The 16,632-nt window shown below is 36.9% G+C and overlaps 1 long non-coding RNA gene and 1 pseudogene across 1 annotated transcript in view; both read left to right on the plus strand.

Moving 5' to 3' along the window:
• LOC102495283 (uncharacterized) overlaps positions 1–9,142 on the plus strand; it is a 23,795-nt gene extending 14,653 nt beyond the window's left edge. Inside the window, exon 4 of the long non-coding RNA XR_334713.1 lies at positions 9,107–9,142. This is a non-coding gene — a long non-coding RNA (uncharacterized LOC102495283). The remainder of the gene's footprint in view (positions 1–9,106) is intronic.
• A 5,231-nt stretch (positions 9,143–14,373) lies between these two features.
• LOC102477273 (cytoskeleton-associated protein 2-like) overlaps positions 14,374–16,632 on the plus strand; it is a 10,287-nt pseudogene continuing 8,028 nt past the window's right edge.

Raw genomic sequence — 16,632 nt, forward strand, 5'->3', positions numbered from 1 at the left:
CTTGAGTGTGGACATATACAGCTTTTGATGAAAAATTTAAAAATCAATAAATAGTCTCAGGCATTCCATAAATTTCCAATGAACTGAAACTGGGCCTACTTTCTTCCACACTTCCAAAAAACGATTTTCTTTTTTTCTAAGAAAAAAATAATTATTAATTTAATTTATTATTATTATTTCATGTAGGGCATGTGCACTCACTGGAGAGAGACGGAAAGACAGAGAAGGAAAGCGAGAAAGCAAACCACCATGTTTGGGACTAGATCTGCAGTTGGCCATGTGGTAGTCCAGGGCCTTAACCACCCACCACCTGCCAACCTCATATTTTCTTACCCAGATTTTGTACTGAAAAAGAAAATGTCTTTAAGTTAATGTCTGCCACAAAATGTCATCAATTTTCTATGTTTCTATTTAAAAATTGAAAATGTAAAATATGAAGCATATACATCTAGTATCCAAATGTTCTGTGCCTCTTATTTTTCCCTTAGGTAGGAATGGTAGTTAAGACAGATGAGTTTTCTCTTTATTATTTGGATCATGTAAGAATGATTACTTGGAATAATTATTGTTGATATTATGCTTACCCAATGAGCCTGCTGAATGATTTCTTAGTGAAACTATGAGTATGTGTAGAAAAAATAAAAGGACAGAAGCTGTTTCTTTCCTATTTTCATCCACACCTCTCGGCTGAGTCTTTCATTATTTTATGTCTGATTCAATTGCCCTAGCTGTTTTAGGATATTACTCTCACATCTCTCCCTTATTCAATTGCTCCTTTATCACATATTTCTATTGTGTCATGTAGGGGAAGAAAACAAAAACAGAAAACAACAACAACAAACAGCCCATACCTGCAAGACCTATGACTTAAAAGATAGAACTGTAAACATTTTGGATGTCTTATCCTAGATGAACAACTTACTTCTCAGTATTGTCTACATGATAATTTTTCTCAGCTTCTCCAATCCATCAGAATTGTCTGTCCAACTCCACATTCATTCCTGATTCACATGGTATTGCTCACGAATTAATTTTATCTAGACTGCATCCTCTCTGCTTATTTCATCATGGTTATGTCTGATCCTTTTTTCTCTGGCTTGTTAGACTCTCTTTTTCCATAGTATTTTCTGTCAACAGTTCAATGCAACATCATTTTCCAACAGTGAATTCCATAGCACTGCTTGTCTGTTTTCCCCTTTAGGTAATCAGTCATGTCCTGCCTTATGATACTTGAGAGAATAGAAAATTATATTCACCTGAATTTCAGAATAGCTGTTCTTTTTATGATGAGCAAATTGAGCAGGGAACTGAAAGCATGTCCCTGGGGGCTCTATCAGTGGGAAAGTTACAAACTGTGAGAGTATGGAGCAGAGGACAGGAGGCAGAGGAGTGGATGGAGGGAAACAGAGTGGTGAGGGGACTTTGCGCACAGAGAGAGGAGAACTGCCATGACAGTGAAATTCGGAAAGAATTCAAAATAACAGAATATATGCAGGAAATTGTGTTGAGTAATGAATTATGTTATCTAATCTCCTAAAATATTTCTGAGAGAAAGCCCACTAAAAGAATAAAATTATTTTTCAAGGATATTGGAACGAGAAGACTGGTTTAAGCTAGCAGCCTTGCAAGATACCAGACTGCCTGCAGCTGCAGGCCCTAACAGCCAGGACTTGTAGCTCATCCTCCCACCACTTGCCTTTGGACTCTCAGGACTTCGGAATTTTGATAGTACACGGCACAGAATGCCACATGGGATCTTTTCTTAGCTTCTGAAGTGAAGTTGGGAAGCTCAGTTGGAGGTACACCTGTTCTTTAGAAACACTGATGACAGTGCAGGTTACTGGTAAGCAACAGGGAGGCAGAGGAGAAGAGAGATCACCAATTTTCCATCCCCACACATCTTTGAATGTTCAGTGATACCTTGAATAATTTAGGAAAGAATGTATAGATCACCAGCTGACTAGGAACAATTGCAGAGGCACAAGAAATATGAGCAACCAACAAAATGTCTCTCCAAGGGAAAACATCAATTCCACATCACCCACAGACAACACAGTGGAAGTTGTGGACATGTCTGATAAGCAATTCAGAATTTTTATAGTGACCAAACTAATTCAGATGCAAGAGAAAAGAGACAATGATCTCCAGGAGATGAAGATGTCCTTTCATGATTTGAAAGAAGAAATAGACATCTCAAAAAAGAATCAGATGGAATTGTTAGGGATGAAGAATGTGGTACAGGAAATTAAAACCTCCCTTGAAAATATTAAAAGTAGATTAGACCACACTGAAGATTGAATCTCAAATGTAGAAAACAAAACCTCTGAACCCGAAAAAAGTATCAGAAAGATTGAGAAAACAACCAAGAAAAATGAGGTTAATATATGTGAAATACTAGATATCATCAAGTGCCCCAACATCCAGATAATTGGTATCCTAGAAGAGGAAGAAAATAATAAGGGACTTGATCATTTATTTCATGAAATACTGGAAGAAAACTTTCCAAACCTAAAGGGACATTTAATTATCCAGACCCAAGAATTACACAGGACCACAAATAGAATCAGTCCAAGATGATCATCTCCAAGGCACATCATAGCCAGATTGGCCAAAACTACAGACAAAGACAAGATATTAAAAACTTAATAGGGGAACAGCAGGTGACGTAATGGCTGCATTGCTGGATTCCCATGTAGTTGACTGTGGTTTGAGTCCTGGTAGCTTTACACTTTTAGGAGAAAATGTACTTATTTTGCTATTTTATAATACGTGGTCTGTGAAGCAGGACTTACTGTAAGATAAATGCTTCTTGAGTACTTCTCAAGGAGAGAGGAAAATGTTTGAATAAAAGATTTCTTGGGACCAGCAGCTGGTGTAATGGTTACATCACTGGACTACCATGTAGTGGACTGCAGTTGAAGTCCCAGACCTGGTGGCTTAAAACCCATACTAGGTGCATGTGCCTGTGTGCCCAAGATCGATCCCAAGAGAAGAATGGAAGAGAAGGGATTACAACATGGCCATCTCCCCAGAGGGTGATTTCTCGTTTTCTGTCTTTCTGTCTATCTCTATCTCTCTGATGAGTGCACAGGCCCTATAGCAAAAATCTCTGTCCGAAAGAGTTACCTTTTGCAAAGTTAAGAAACATATTTAATGACCTGTAGATGTCAGCCTATCACTTTAAAGTAAGTTTGTTTTTAGAGTTGTTTTTTTTTTTTTTTTCCGCCTAGCCTTGCCAGTCTAATGGACATCTTAAATATCCAGATGAATCCTAAATTCATGGCAAGAAAGAATTAGGTAGTGCATAATCTTCTAATTTAGAAGAAAGGTAAAAAGAAAGAGAGGTGGTAGTTTATGGCTGACATCAAATTTATTTTTAGTAACTTAAGGCATTTTTAATTTACTTCCTTTATTCAAATGCCAATGCTGCTAGAGTTCATTCCTGATGCATTGTGCCTAGGATGAAAGAAGGTTCTCAAAATGCAACCAGCACTTTAAGACTGACTATTTCCCCTAGAAGTCAGACAGTAGAGTACAGTGGATACTTTCTTATGGTGGATGATTTTATGTAAAAAAAAAAAAAAAAATTAAAATCTTGCCATCTTCTCTTATTAATGAAACAATGAATCATGGTCTGGGAGTCTGAGGAACAAAAAGGGGTGGGAGGCACCAGAATCTATTCTCGGACGTATCCCTGACTCATGGAATATATTTTGGACAAATCTAAATACCTCCCTGTCTTGGCTTTGTTAAAACATTGATTTATTGATTCATTCATTCAAGCATGCAACATTAGTGTGCAGTCATAAGGTGCCCAAATATGAAGAGAAAAAAACATGGTTCCTGGAAACCCATAGTCCGGGGAGAGAATCAGAAATGAAAACAAGTCATTACAATTCCTTGTTTACAGGAAAATCATACATCTGCTTTAGGTACCATGGTGGGACAAAGGCATGTGGAGAATAGGCATGCCAGGGGAGAGATCAGATGGGAATAAATACTTGGATGGATCTTTAAGAGTAGATTTTCTGAGAGGGGTTAGGAGAAGAAGTTTCTAATTACAAGGAACAGTATATCAAATGCATTGTAACATGGATCTTGGAGGGAGGGTATGTAAATAGTAGAATAACATGAAAGTATAGGGTAAGTGAGGTGGGATTAATGCAGGATGAAATTGGAGAGAGAAAACAGCACCAAGTATTGAAGATACGCTTATGCAAGAGTTTAGTAGAATATTCTGATCAGGATAATAATATGATCTTATTTCTGCTTTTCAGAAAAATTACTTTGCTGACCAGAGGACAGATAGATTACAAGTACAGGGTCTAAAGTTAAGCAAACTGTTTAGAAGTAGTTTGCAATAATTCAGGAAGAGATGATGGGAACTACACCAAAACAATGAGAGTGAAAAGGCTGGGACATATTTTCACAGCGTTAAGGAAATAAAAACAAAAGGAAATCTACTGAACCATTAGAAATGAGAGGAATGAGGAGGAGGGATTAACCTGAATGCCTCTTTGATTTTTGATTCAAAATATTACCTAAGTCATTAACTTATTACTTAATGAATTGATACAGTCCACATGACACTTAAGGATACATTCTAAGAAATGCATAGTTAGGAAATTTTGTCATTGTAAGACAATAATAGAGTGTATTTCACAAACCTAGATGGTATAACTACCATAGACCAGGTTCAGGCTTTTGCTGTGAATTTCCTTTTCTTTTCTTTTCTTTTCTTTTCTTTTTTCTTCTTTTTTTCCTGCAGTCTCCTTTTCTCTTGCCTCTTCTTCAGTTACACATTCCTCCTCCAATTATATCAACTCATTATTAGTTCTTCAGAAAACACATCCAGAGCTCCTCAGTCATTTTCATCCATGTTAACATTGTTTTCCATCTCAACCATAGCCTTGTTGATTTTTGCAACATCCTTATTCATTAAAAATCCCTTGAAGTCATGGATGAACCTCCTGAGTATCTTCTTCCAGACTCCATTCATACATTCCTTGGCAACATTACCCTAAACCCAAGCATAGTTCTTGATATAGTCGCAGATGTTGTAATCCTTCAAAAATTGCATCAGTATCTTCTCGAAGTCTTTATCAGTTGTAGCAATAGCCTGAGCAAAGACCCTCCTCAGGTAGTAGTCCTTAAAAGTTTCTAAAGCTCCTTGATCCATTGGTTTGAAGGAAGAAACACCACTTTGATATTGTGATGAAGACTATTAATAAAAGAAGTGTGTGCAAGGGCATTGTCAACCATAAGTGAAATCTTAAAATATTTTATTCTCCAAAATGGGCTTCTCCATTTCTCTGGTCTAGCAATTTAGGAGGCTTCTTGGAAGAGGAACTGGATTATCCATGATTTTTTATTACTTTTGTAGTGTACTGGCAGAGTATGTTTATTGATATGATTGAAGGTCCTGGGATTTTCACTGAGTCAGGATCTCAATTTGTATTCTGTAACATTGCACCCAAGCAAGACTGTTGTCCTGTTCTTAAAAGTCTTGAAAACTGCCATTGACTTGGCTTCCTCCTCATGAATGAAAGTCCTTCCAGGCATCTGTTTCCATAATAAGGAACTTTCATCCAAATTGAATTTGCTCTGGCAAGTAATTTTCCTCTACAATCAATTTCTCTAGTGTTCCCAAAGACTATTCAGCGGCCTTCACGTTATCACTCAAAGACTCGTCACTCACTCTCATATTATGTGGTTAACAATGATTCTTGAATTATTTAAATTACCCAGAGCTTGCAGAAAATTCAACAACATAGACAGCCCAAAGCTTTTTTCTGTACATCAAAGCCAAACAAACCTTTCGTTTTGGCCCAGTCTTGGTGGTGCTGAAAAAGATACGCTTCTGTGTCTGGTTTTCAGTCCAAGTCCTGAAAAGTTTCTCCAGACTTGAGAGAGAGACGCTGCTTGAATTTTTGCAGTCTACTTCCCTTCAGTGAGGCAGATCCTTTAACGACGCCTGTCACTTTGTTCTTGTTCTTCAAGATCATAACTATAATGAAAAGAGATGAGCAATAACTACCACTGACTTTCCACCTTTATAGTCCCTAATCACTTTACATTTTGTTTCCAGGTTAAGCACTTAAAATGGCCTCTTACTGGCATATCAAGAGTGAATTTTGTACACTTAGGGGCCATGAGGAACTAAACGAAAGGAGATCAAATCAAGCTAGAGAGAAAATGATGCAATCAAGAGGCTTTGTAAATATGAAATACATGATGCTGCCACTGCTCTAACAAGGCATATAATTTACAATAAATAATGTTTGTTTCTTTGTGGAGAGGTTTTTGCTATAGGGCGTGTGTGCTTCCCAGAAACACATAGACAGAGAGACAGAAAGCGAGAAATCACCCCCTGGGGCAATGGCCACGCCGCAATCTTTTCTCCTCCATTCTCCTCTCAGGATCTTGGGCACGCACACACACACGCCCGGCATGTATTTAAGCCACCGGGCTTGGGACTTGAACCACCTTCTACTACATGGGAGTCCAGCAACATAGCCATTACGCCAACTGCTGGTACCAGTAAATAATGTTTTCAAGTGGGAGAAATAAGCTCTAAAGAACAATAAAAATATATAGTATGCTAAATACCTAAACTACTAACATAGTTGTATAGTATCACTATCAAATGTTATGTAGGGAATACAATGCACTGTAGTTTCATATGACTGGCAATGTAGTAGGCTTGTTTACAAACACACGAGTAATGCACTGCACTAGTCATTACTATGACCACGATGTAACTAGGAAGTAAGGGCTGTTCAGCTTTACTGCAATCTTACAGGTCCATTTTTAAACATGTGATCCCCCATTGATCAAAATATCCTCATGTGGCACAGTGTCCTTATAATAGTAGTTGTGTGTGTTAAATTTTAGGTGATAAACAACCACCAAAAAAGTCTTTGAAAATTTTATTTTTCTTTTGTAATGGAGCTTTCTTTATAAAGATCAATTCACACCTTTTCTAAAGTCTGGTGTGAACCCAGTGAACTTTGTATTTCCAGACTTTTCTCTCACAAAAGGTTTACAAATGCTCCCTTCCTATAAATTCCCATTTAATCCCCCTTTTTTCCATTTTAATTTTGGTCTCAATGGAGATGATTGTGTGACAGTCCAGAATTACTTCTGGAAAATGTGGAGGATGACCTCTACAAATACCTATTGGGTTGTCAGAAAAATCATGATGTATTTTTGCATAGAAAAATATAGGAAAAATACTTCATGACTTTTCAGACAACCCAATATAAAAACCACTCTGGATTTTCACATTGACAGTTATTGTTCATTTTCTTTTTAAGCTATCCTATTTTTGTTACTATGCTGAAAGAGGGAATTCAGAGCTATCTGACCATGAACTTTCTGACATTTATAAAAAAACCTTCTGGACTGTGAATGAGTTCACCATTTTCAAAATGAAGTGGAATTTGATTGCTACTTAAGGTTTTTATATTTTACGAAAAACATCATTAAAAAGAAAAAGTGCATAGACTGTATTTTTTATCCAAAATAGAAAGAAAGGAGGAGAAGAAGGAAGGAAGGAAGGAAGAAAGATAAGAAGGAAGGAAAGGAGATTAAGAGGGAGGAGGAAGGAGAGAGAGATAAATTGAACTTTCCTAAACCAGATAGGAAAATTTCCTCTTTGAACATCTTTTGCCAATTATCAAGCTTGAGTTTATTGCCCCAAATAAAGTATTTCTGTCAATTTAGAATTAATGGTGAGAAGACATGAGATGCCATAAAACAATTTTCTCCTTTACTATAAGCAGAAAAAAAGGAAGCAAATCATAGATAATTCTATAGTAAAGTGGCCAAATGCCCTAAAGGGCAATATATTTATATCCTACAGTGTGTATGTACTAAACTTTTTAAAATAACATCAGAAATAGTTGTGCTTTTAGGGAGGAAAAAAAGCTAAAAATAAGTATCTATTTAAGAACTGCCAGACAAAATGTCTCTCATTGTATTTTCTAATTAAACATTCTTTTAAAAAATCAGCTTTCCTATTTCTGAACCATTACATCAGTTTTTAAATGCAATCAAGCTTCCATTATTTAAGACTTGATTAGCAAATTTTATTACTGCTGCTCTCTTTTCACCTCCTCCATCTTACCCCTCCTGAACATCGCTATCATTTGACTGGAAAGGAGAAAAATATGAGGTCAAACAGTAATCAATCTAATGGGCAATGTTAACAGTCCTAACAAAATATTTGGTGTGGAGAACTTTGAAACCAGTAACAAAGGTATTGAACAGACAAAACACCTGCTTTAATAAAAATTTTAGTTGTTTTTTTTTTTTTTTTAAACCAAATGCCAACAGCATACATAATTCTGAGTTGACTTTAGAACTAGTATAAAGTAGAAAAGCATTTCTTAATAGATTTTCACCAGAGGATGCATGTGTTCACTGGAGAGAGACAAGTGAGAAAGCACTCTCCCTCACCAGGGGGCATGACTACACTACAAACTTCTCCATTTCTTCCTCCTTTCAGGGTTTTGGGCATGCACGCACATGAGTCAACAAGCCACCAGGTCTGGGAGTTGAACTGTTTGGTCAGTCATGTGGGATCCAGCTACCTGATTCACCAGGTCATAGAGCCAACCTCACCCAAAGCACACTTTAAATATGGAACTTTCTATCAATATTCAATAGAAGTTATCCCTTTAATTTCTCTGTCCTTTAGTGTATCACATAAATATGAATTCTGTATAGAAATTATACACTAACCAAATAATATAATCATTGTTAAAATCTAGTAAATTATTTAGTTAATATCTACTTATTCTCTCTCCTATCTTTTTCTCTTCAATTTTTTCCTCCCTACCTGCCTGTTTTACTTCTTTAAAAAAAAAAAAATGTAAAGTAGGGCCAGCAGGTGACATGGTGGTTAAGGTGTTGGACTCCCACATGGCTGACCATGGTTTAAGTCCCAGATTTGTCAGTTTGAAACTCACACTGGTCACGTGTGCATGCAGCTCAAAATCCCAGGAGGAGAATGGAAAAGAAGGGATTGTGGCATGGTGGTCATCTCCCATTAGTGGAGGACAGGGGTGATTTCTCACTTTCTCTCTCTCTGTCTTTTTCCAAGTGCACGCACGTGCCCTACAGCAATTCCCCCCCCTCAAAGAAAAAATTGAAGGAGGGGCCAGCAAGTGGAATGACGTTAAGGCTCTGGACATCCACCGTTCAAATCCCAAACGTGGCTGCTTGAAAATCATGTGGAGCATGTGTGGGTGAGTGCTCGAAATCCCAGAAGAATGGGAAGGAAGGGATTGTGAGGTGGCCATCCTGCCTGAAGGGAAGGATTTCTCACTGTCTTCACTCTCTCTCTCTCTCTCTCTCTCTCTCTCTTCCTGGCAAGCAAACATGCCCTGTGGCAAAAACTTTTAAAAATTAGCAAATAAATAAAACAAAGATGGCGATAAATATTTTTTAATGTAAAGAAGAATAATTTTCAAAGTTTCCTTTTTTCCATGGATAATGTTCACTCTATTTTGAGAATATAGTAAAACACTACTTGACATTCTGAGCAATGTAAGCAAATAATGATGGTGAAAGAATTTTCGATTGTAACCTGTTTAGACTTAGGATATTTTGGTGTCACTGATTTTGTTTAGTTTGTTTGCCAGAGAGTACGTTTGCACCACGTAGAGGTGTGGTGTGGTGGAGAAGGAGAGAGAAAGTGCCCCCCAGTGGGGCCTAGTCATGCTGCAATTCATTTTTCACCATCCCCTTAGGATTCCAAGCACTCCTGTATGCACTGGGTGTTTTTCAAACCAAAATGCAAACACTGGCTGGTTATGTGGGATCTAGCTTCCTCTGTGTAGTGCTTTATTTTTGTACTATGAGGCCCACCCATAATTGTATTTAAAAAAAAAAAAGATCTATTTTTAACTTTATTCATTTACTTATTTTATTTTGACCAGAGAGAGACACACAGAGAGAGAGAGAGAGAGAGAAAGTGAGAAAGCAAGCCACCAGGTCCAAGACTTTAACCATGGTCAGCCACGTGGGAATATCCAGCACCTTAACCACCACGCCACCTGCTGGTCCCTGCAAAATTGTATTTTTAATAAAACGTAATACCAGAAATCGTAACATATGATGAAACTTCAAAAATTTTGTGGAAAATTGGAATTAAAGTGCACATTTGGACTTGCTCTGCAGTGCAGCAGTAAGGTGTTTCTCAAGAGAAGCTAGATCCTACATGGATGGCAACTGTGGTTCTAATCCCTGGCCCCATCAGTTAGAAATCTGCCAAGCCTATCTGAGATTGTCAAAGAGCTGGAAGGATAAAGGAATGAAAGAAGGGAATCAAGGCATCACCAAACCCCATGAAAGGAACTCACCTCTCTCCCTCTCAAACACACACACACATACATACACACACACTCATCCCACATATGTACACACATACTCTATCATGAATAAAAAAGAAACTCTGGTTTTATTTTGCTGCCAAAATTTTTTGAAATCCATGCATAGTTTTTACATAAAGTGTATCTTTTATGAATTTTTGAAGACTTCTTGTATCAATTGTATCTTAGTTTTTAGTCAATGCAACTAAAAATATTCTTTTCTATTAGCTTCATACAGAAGTTCTTTTTTTTGAGCAGCTCTTAAGCATAATTGTCCTGAATATCATATAGTACATTATAAATTACTATAATATGCCATGTATTTTCTTATAAGCCTACTGTTTATTATCTAAGACTGAATTGTTTCTATTCTAAAATTAAAATAATCAATTCAAATTATACAGCTTTATCACTAAATGAGTGATAAAAAGTATACAGTATTAGCCAATTCAACATTATCAAGTGAAGAAAAGGGTGATAAAAGATAATAGCTTTTCTCAGGAAAGATTAATGAGAAAATGAGGTTACACTGACAAAAGGATTTGGACTTTCTCACACCTTTTCAAAAATTGTGCATTCAATCATTTTTATCTGAGTCTATGTAATTTATAAAAAGAAACTAATTAGATTAGCTATCTGAAATAACATTATTAGTGCCTCAGTGCCCTTTTTATATAATTGAAGTTTTAAGAATATGTTTGTAATATAATCATGTTTCCAAAGGCTGAAACACGGTAATAACGAAATTGTGTTTAGACTTGAAATCTGGGACGTTAATTCAAGTTGATTAAAAAAAAAAAAAACTAAGTGTAAGAAAACGTAAAAGGAAAATGTGATCTTTTCTCATAAAAGTTGAAGATAGAAAAATAATATTCAGTTCCAATAGGATAAGCTCACCACTCCAGTGAGATGTGAACAGATGCTATGTGTGTTGAAAAGCGTGTTGGACCAGGTGGCAACATGGTGGCAGCCTTAGGTCAAGTCACTTTCCTTACTACGGCTTTGATTTCTTCATTTTAAAAGAAGAGGCAGCATGGAATTATCTTTAATTATGTCCAATTTATAACATTTAGATTCTTTTTTACAATATTTATCATTAATAAGAGAAACACAAACCATGGATAAGATTTCTAAAAACAAAGAGACAAACAGAATGGACCACTTTTTTCCCTGACTTGACTGAAATGAGAAGAAATAGAACAAAGAGACGTTGATAGCATCAATAGAAGCTTGGAGTAGTTTGCCATCCACATACCACAGAACTTGAAGGAACATTTGTTATATATAAGGCAGATATATGTAACAAGATCAGATTATTGAAGTTAAGAAAGTCACAAGAGTCCTTGGGACCCATAGAGTTACCAAGATAATGAAAAAAAAAAAAAACAGCTTTTTAAACAAATGACTCTGGGTAAACTAGATAACCCATGTAGAATAATAAAGTTAGATTTGATCATTTATATTGTATTCAAAAATGAGCTCAACATGGATCATAGACCTAAACAATTGAAAAAGTATAGCTCTTCCTAACCTGAGTGACCAAAGGAGTAAGAACAAATCAAGAGATAGATGAGATGCTTATCTCCAGGGACAAGCAACAAAGAGCAAATAAACCCCCATGGAAGCAAGTGTTTTCCTCAGGTATTTTATTACTGACCTATGAAGATTTCTCCCTGCTAGGGCAAGCATCACTTAGTAGGAGTTGAGGACTGTCAAGGCTGCTCATCATATCAAGGCTGAATCTATGAAACAGAAAGAAGTCCTTGCTATCCACCTTCATCCAGCATAAGGGGAGGGAGGGAAAAGCACAATTTAAAGCTCTGGTTTGCAAGTTGGTGAGGGAAGCCAAGTAGGAGACGATTCTAGACTTCTCCTGCTTCCCAGGTACATCCATCTGCCACCATTTTCTCCAGAGTCTGTGTGCCACCTGACCAGAGAGAAGCTGCATTTGGTGAGGGAAGCTGGGCAGGAGATCATTCCAGGCTTCTTCCTGCCTCCCAACTTGTACCAGAAATATTCTGAAATTTCAGTTTTCACTGTGCCATGTGACAACTTTTTCTTCTTCCACCTTAAAAATGACCTACAAAGAAGATCAAAATTGGAAGACTCATGCTTCTCAATTTCAAAACTTACTGTAAAGTTAGAATAATCAAGACAGAGAGACACTGGTATAAGTATACATATACAGACCCATGGAACAGAATCAAGGTTCTAGGAATAAGTCTTTACATTTGTGATCAATTTAGTTTTGACAATACCAAGATAACTTAATGAAAAAAAAATAGCTTTTTAAACAAATGACTCTGGGTAAACTAGATAACTCATGTAGAATGAGAAGCTGCATTTGGTGAGGGAAGCTGGGCAGGAGATCATTCCAGGCTTCTTCCTGCCTCCCAACTTGTACCAGAAATATTCTGAAATTTCAGTTTTCACTGTGCCATGTGACAACTTTTTCTTCTTCCACCTTAAAAATGACCTACAAAGAAGATCAAAATTGGAAGACTCATGCTTCTCAATTTCAAAACTTACTGTAAAGTTAGAATAATCAAGACAGAGAGACACTGGTATAAGTATACATATACAGACCCATGGAACAGAATCAAGGTTCTAGGAATAAGTCTTTACATTTGTGATCAATTTAGTTTTGACAATACCAAGATAACTTAATGAAAAAAAAATAGCTTTTTAAACAAATGACTCTGGGTAAACTAGATAACTCATGTAGAATAATAAAGTTAGATTTGATCATTTATACTGTACTTAAAAATGAGCTCTACATGGATCATAGACCTAAACATAAGAACTAAAACTACAGAGCTCTTAGGAGAAAACATAGGAGTAAATCTTCATGACTGTGGGTTAGGCAACTATTTCCTAGGTCTAATGCCTAAATGTAAGAGAAAAAAATGGGCAGATTGAACTTTATAAAAATTTAAAACTTCTTGGTTTCAAAAGACTCTATCAAAAATATGAAATGACAACTCACATAATTGGTAAAAATATTTGCAAGCCATATTGAATAAGAGGCTTATAGTCAAAATGTATATTAAGAACTCTTATAACTCAACATTAGGATGAAAAATGACCCAATTTTTTAAATGGATAAAGGATGTGAGCAGACATTTCTCCAAAGAAAATATATAATTAGCCAATGGGTAGAAGCATTTCATATTTTTATTTACTAGAGAAATGCAAATCAAAGCCACAATGAAAAAATATTTTACACCTAATAGGATGGCTAAAATAAAAAAGATAGACAATTACAAATGTTGATGAAAATGTGGAGAAATTATAACCCTCATGTATTGCTGGTGGGATTGTGAAATGATGCAGCCATTTCAGAGAATAGTTTGGCCGTTCCTCAAAATGTTGAACAGAGATTCACTATTTGTCCAAGCAACTATATTCTTAAATATATGCTCAGGAGAAATAAAAACATATGTTAACAACTGAGCTTATATGTTAGTGTTTATAGAATTAATCATAATATCCAGTAAGTGGCCACAATCCAAATATCCATCAACTGATAAATGTATTAACCTTTGGTAAATTCATCCAATGAAATATTATTTAGCAATAAAAAAATTATGTATAATACATCTATTGCATGAATAAACCTTGGAAATATCATGCTACATTAAAGAAGCCAGCCACGAAAGATCATGTTGCATTACTTCATTTATGTATAAAATCCAGATAAGGCAAACCTTTAGAAACAGAATAGTAGGACTAGTGGTTGCTTATGTCTCGCAGGTACAGGAATGGGAGTGACTCCCATTGAGTCCATCCTCCCGTTTGGAGGATGTTGAAAATGTTTCACAGTTAGACTGTGATGGCTGTTGTACAAGTCTGTGAATACACTAAAAATCATTCAATTGCATACTTTAAATGGGTGAGTTTTATGATATGTAAAGTATATATCAATAGAGATTTTTTTTAATAGAAGAAGTAAAGAAATAACATTCTCATGAAAAGGATTTCAGTGGTGATTCTGAAAATGGCACAGCTGGTGGTGCAGGCATTGATTATCAGCACAGAAGCTTGGTGAGGCCTGAGATGTGACCTGGAGGCCCCCTGCTGGCATAGCCATGAACTCTTTAGTTACGGATTTTGGGGTTCTGAGAGCTATCTAGAAAGTAGGTTTTCCAGTTGTTTAGGGTAGAAGCAGTTCGTCAACAGACACCAGCATAGGCCCATAATCCTCAGACAACTCTTTGAAGACAAATGTGTTTCAGAATTGAGAAATTTTCAGATTTTATAATGCTACTATGGCTTCTGTATTCAACTACTAATTTATAAAAAATACAGACACTCAAAGAATGTGTTAAACTTTACCATGAAGATAATAATCAGTAAAACCTAGGCTATTCACCCTAAGAATAATAATAAAAAGAAACAAATAATTACACACACACACACACACAAAACAGCATGCTAACCTGTCCAGAAAACCTGTCCTTGGATCTTATCATAGCCACACTCTGCTAAGGTTCAAACCCTGCAAGGCAGAGAGAGTTCTGCAACAACAAAGAAACTTCCAACTACTGTCTCTGAAGCCACAAACCCTGTTTGTAAACACTGTGACAGTGAAAAGTGATCCTCAAATGTGACTGCTACCACTAAATCTGTGAGCACTGCATCTCAGAACTTGTGTGACCTCCTGTTAGAAGTCACCACCATGAGATCAGCAGATGGCAGAAGTTATGTCACTGGACTCCCACATAGTCAACCACAGTATAAGTCCCAGACCTAGTGGCTTAAAACTCATGCCAGGCACATGTGCATGCGTGCCCAAGATCCTGAGAGGAGGATGGAGGAGAAAAAATTGCGGTGTGGCCATCCCCCCGGGAGTAATTTCTCACCTTCTGTCTCTGTTTCTCCAACGAATACATTCACACTATAGCAAAAACCTCTCTACTAAATAAATAAATAAATAAATAAAAGTAGTCAGTATTATCCAGGACACATTGAAACAATATCAGTGAGACCTCTGCCAATGTTATAATCTGGAAAGAGCTTCATGAGAAAGAATTACTGTAATCGAAAACACTTTCTTCTAGTGTCAAAACCATTTCTGAGGGCATAAAAAGAATTAAGTCACTACCAAGAAGCATCACACCTGAAATTGTAGCCAGGTCTAACATCAAACTAATAGAAAAGTTGAAATCCACTGAGTAGTGAAGACACACACAGTAGCAAAAGTAGCTCCTGAGAGTAGATTAACTCAGCCCAAAGAGATGGCAGGAGAGAATGCTCATCTGAGTGTGTGGAAAGCTAGCAAAGGAAGAATGCTGAAAAGGTCACCTAATTCAGAAGTTTCCCAGCCCGAGCCTGAAGAACAAAATAAAAACCAGTTGGGTCCTTCTGGATTACCATGATAGAAGAAGATGAACAAAGATTATTTACTGAAAAACTGAACAAGACATTTTCTGTATGCCTAAACCGGATTAATAAGGGACAAAGAAACATTGGGGGACCAGCAGTTACCGTAATGGCTACGTCGCTGGACTCCCATGTAGTCGACCACGGTTCGCGTTCTGGACCTGGTAACTTAAAACTCATGCCAGGTGCATATGTGTGCGTGCCCAAGATCCCGAGAGGAGAATGGAGGAGAAGGGATTGTGGCGTGGCCATACCCTGAGGGGTGATTTCTCGCTTTCTGTCTCTAATGTCTCTCTCTGTCTGTCTGGTGAGCGCACAGGCCCTACAGCGAAAACCTCTCCAAAGAAAAAGAAACATTGGTCACACTGAATGACTTGATTAAAGACATTCCAGCTGCCAAAAAACTTGTTAAATATTGAATATGTCTTGCACGTATTGAATCAATCACAAATGGAGCCAGCAGGTGGCATGGTGGTGAAGGCGCTGGACACTACCACATAGCCAACCACGGTTTGAGTACCAGACCTGGTGACTTGCTTTCTCTCCTTCCCTTCTCTGTGTGTCTGTCTTTATCTGGTCAAATTAAAATAAATGAATGAATTAATAAAATTAAATAAAGGTACTTTGCGTAAGAAAGAAAAGGTGACATATTTAATAGATATTCACAACTACATTTAATCTGAGTTTTTTTTTTTTTTTTGAGAGGTTTTTGCAATAGGGTGTGTGCACTCACCAGACAGACAGAGACAGAGAGACAGAAAGCGAGAAATCACCCCCAGGGGGGATAGCCATGCTGTAATCCCTTTTCCTCCATTCTCTTCTCAGGATCTTGGGCATGCATGCACATGTGCCTGGTGTGAGTTTTAAGCCACCA

Source organism: Tupaia chinensis, unplaced genomic scaffold, assembly GCF_000334495.1.
Source record: "Tupaia chinensis unplaced genomic scaffold, TupChi_1.0 Scaffold000272_1, whole genome shotgun sequence".
Taxonomy (NCBI): Eukaryota; Metazoa; Chordata; class Mammalia; order Scandentia; family Tupaiidae; genus Tupaia; species Tupaia belangeri.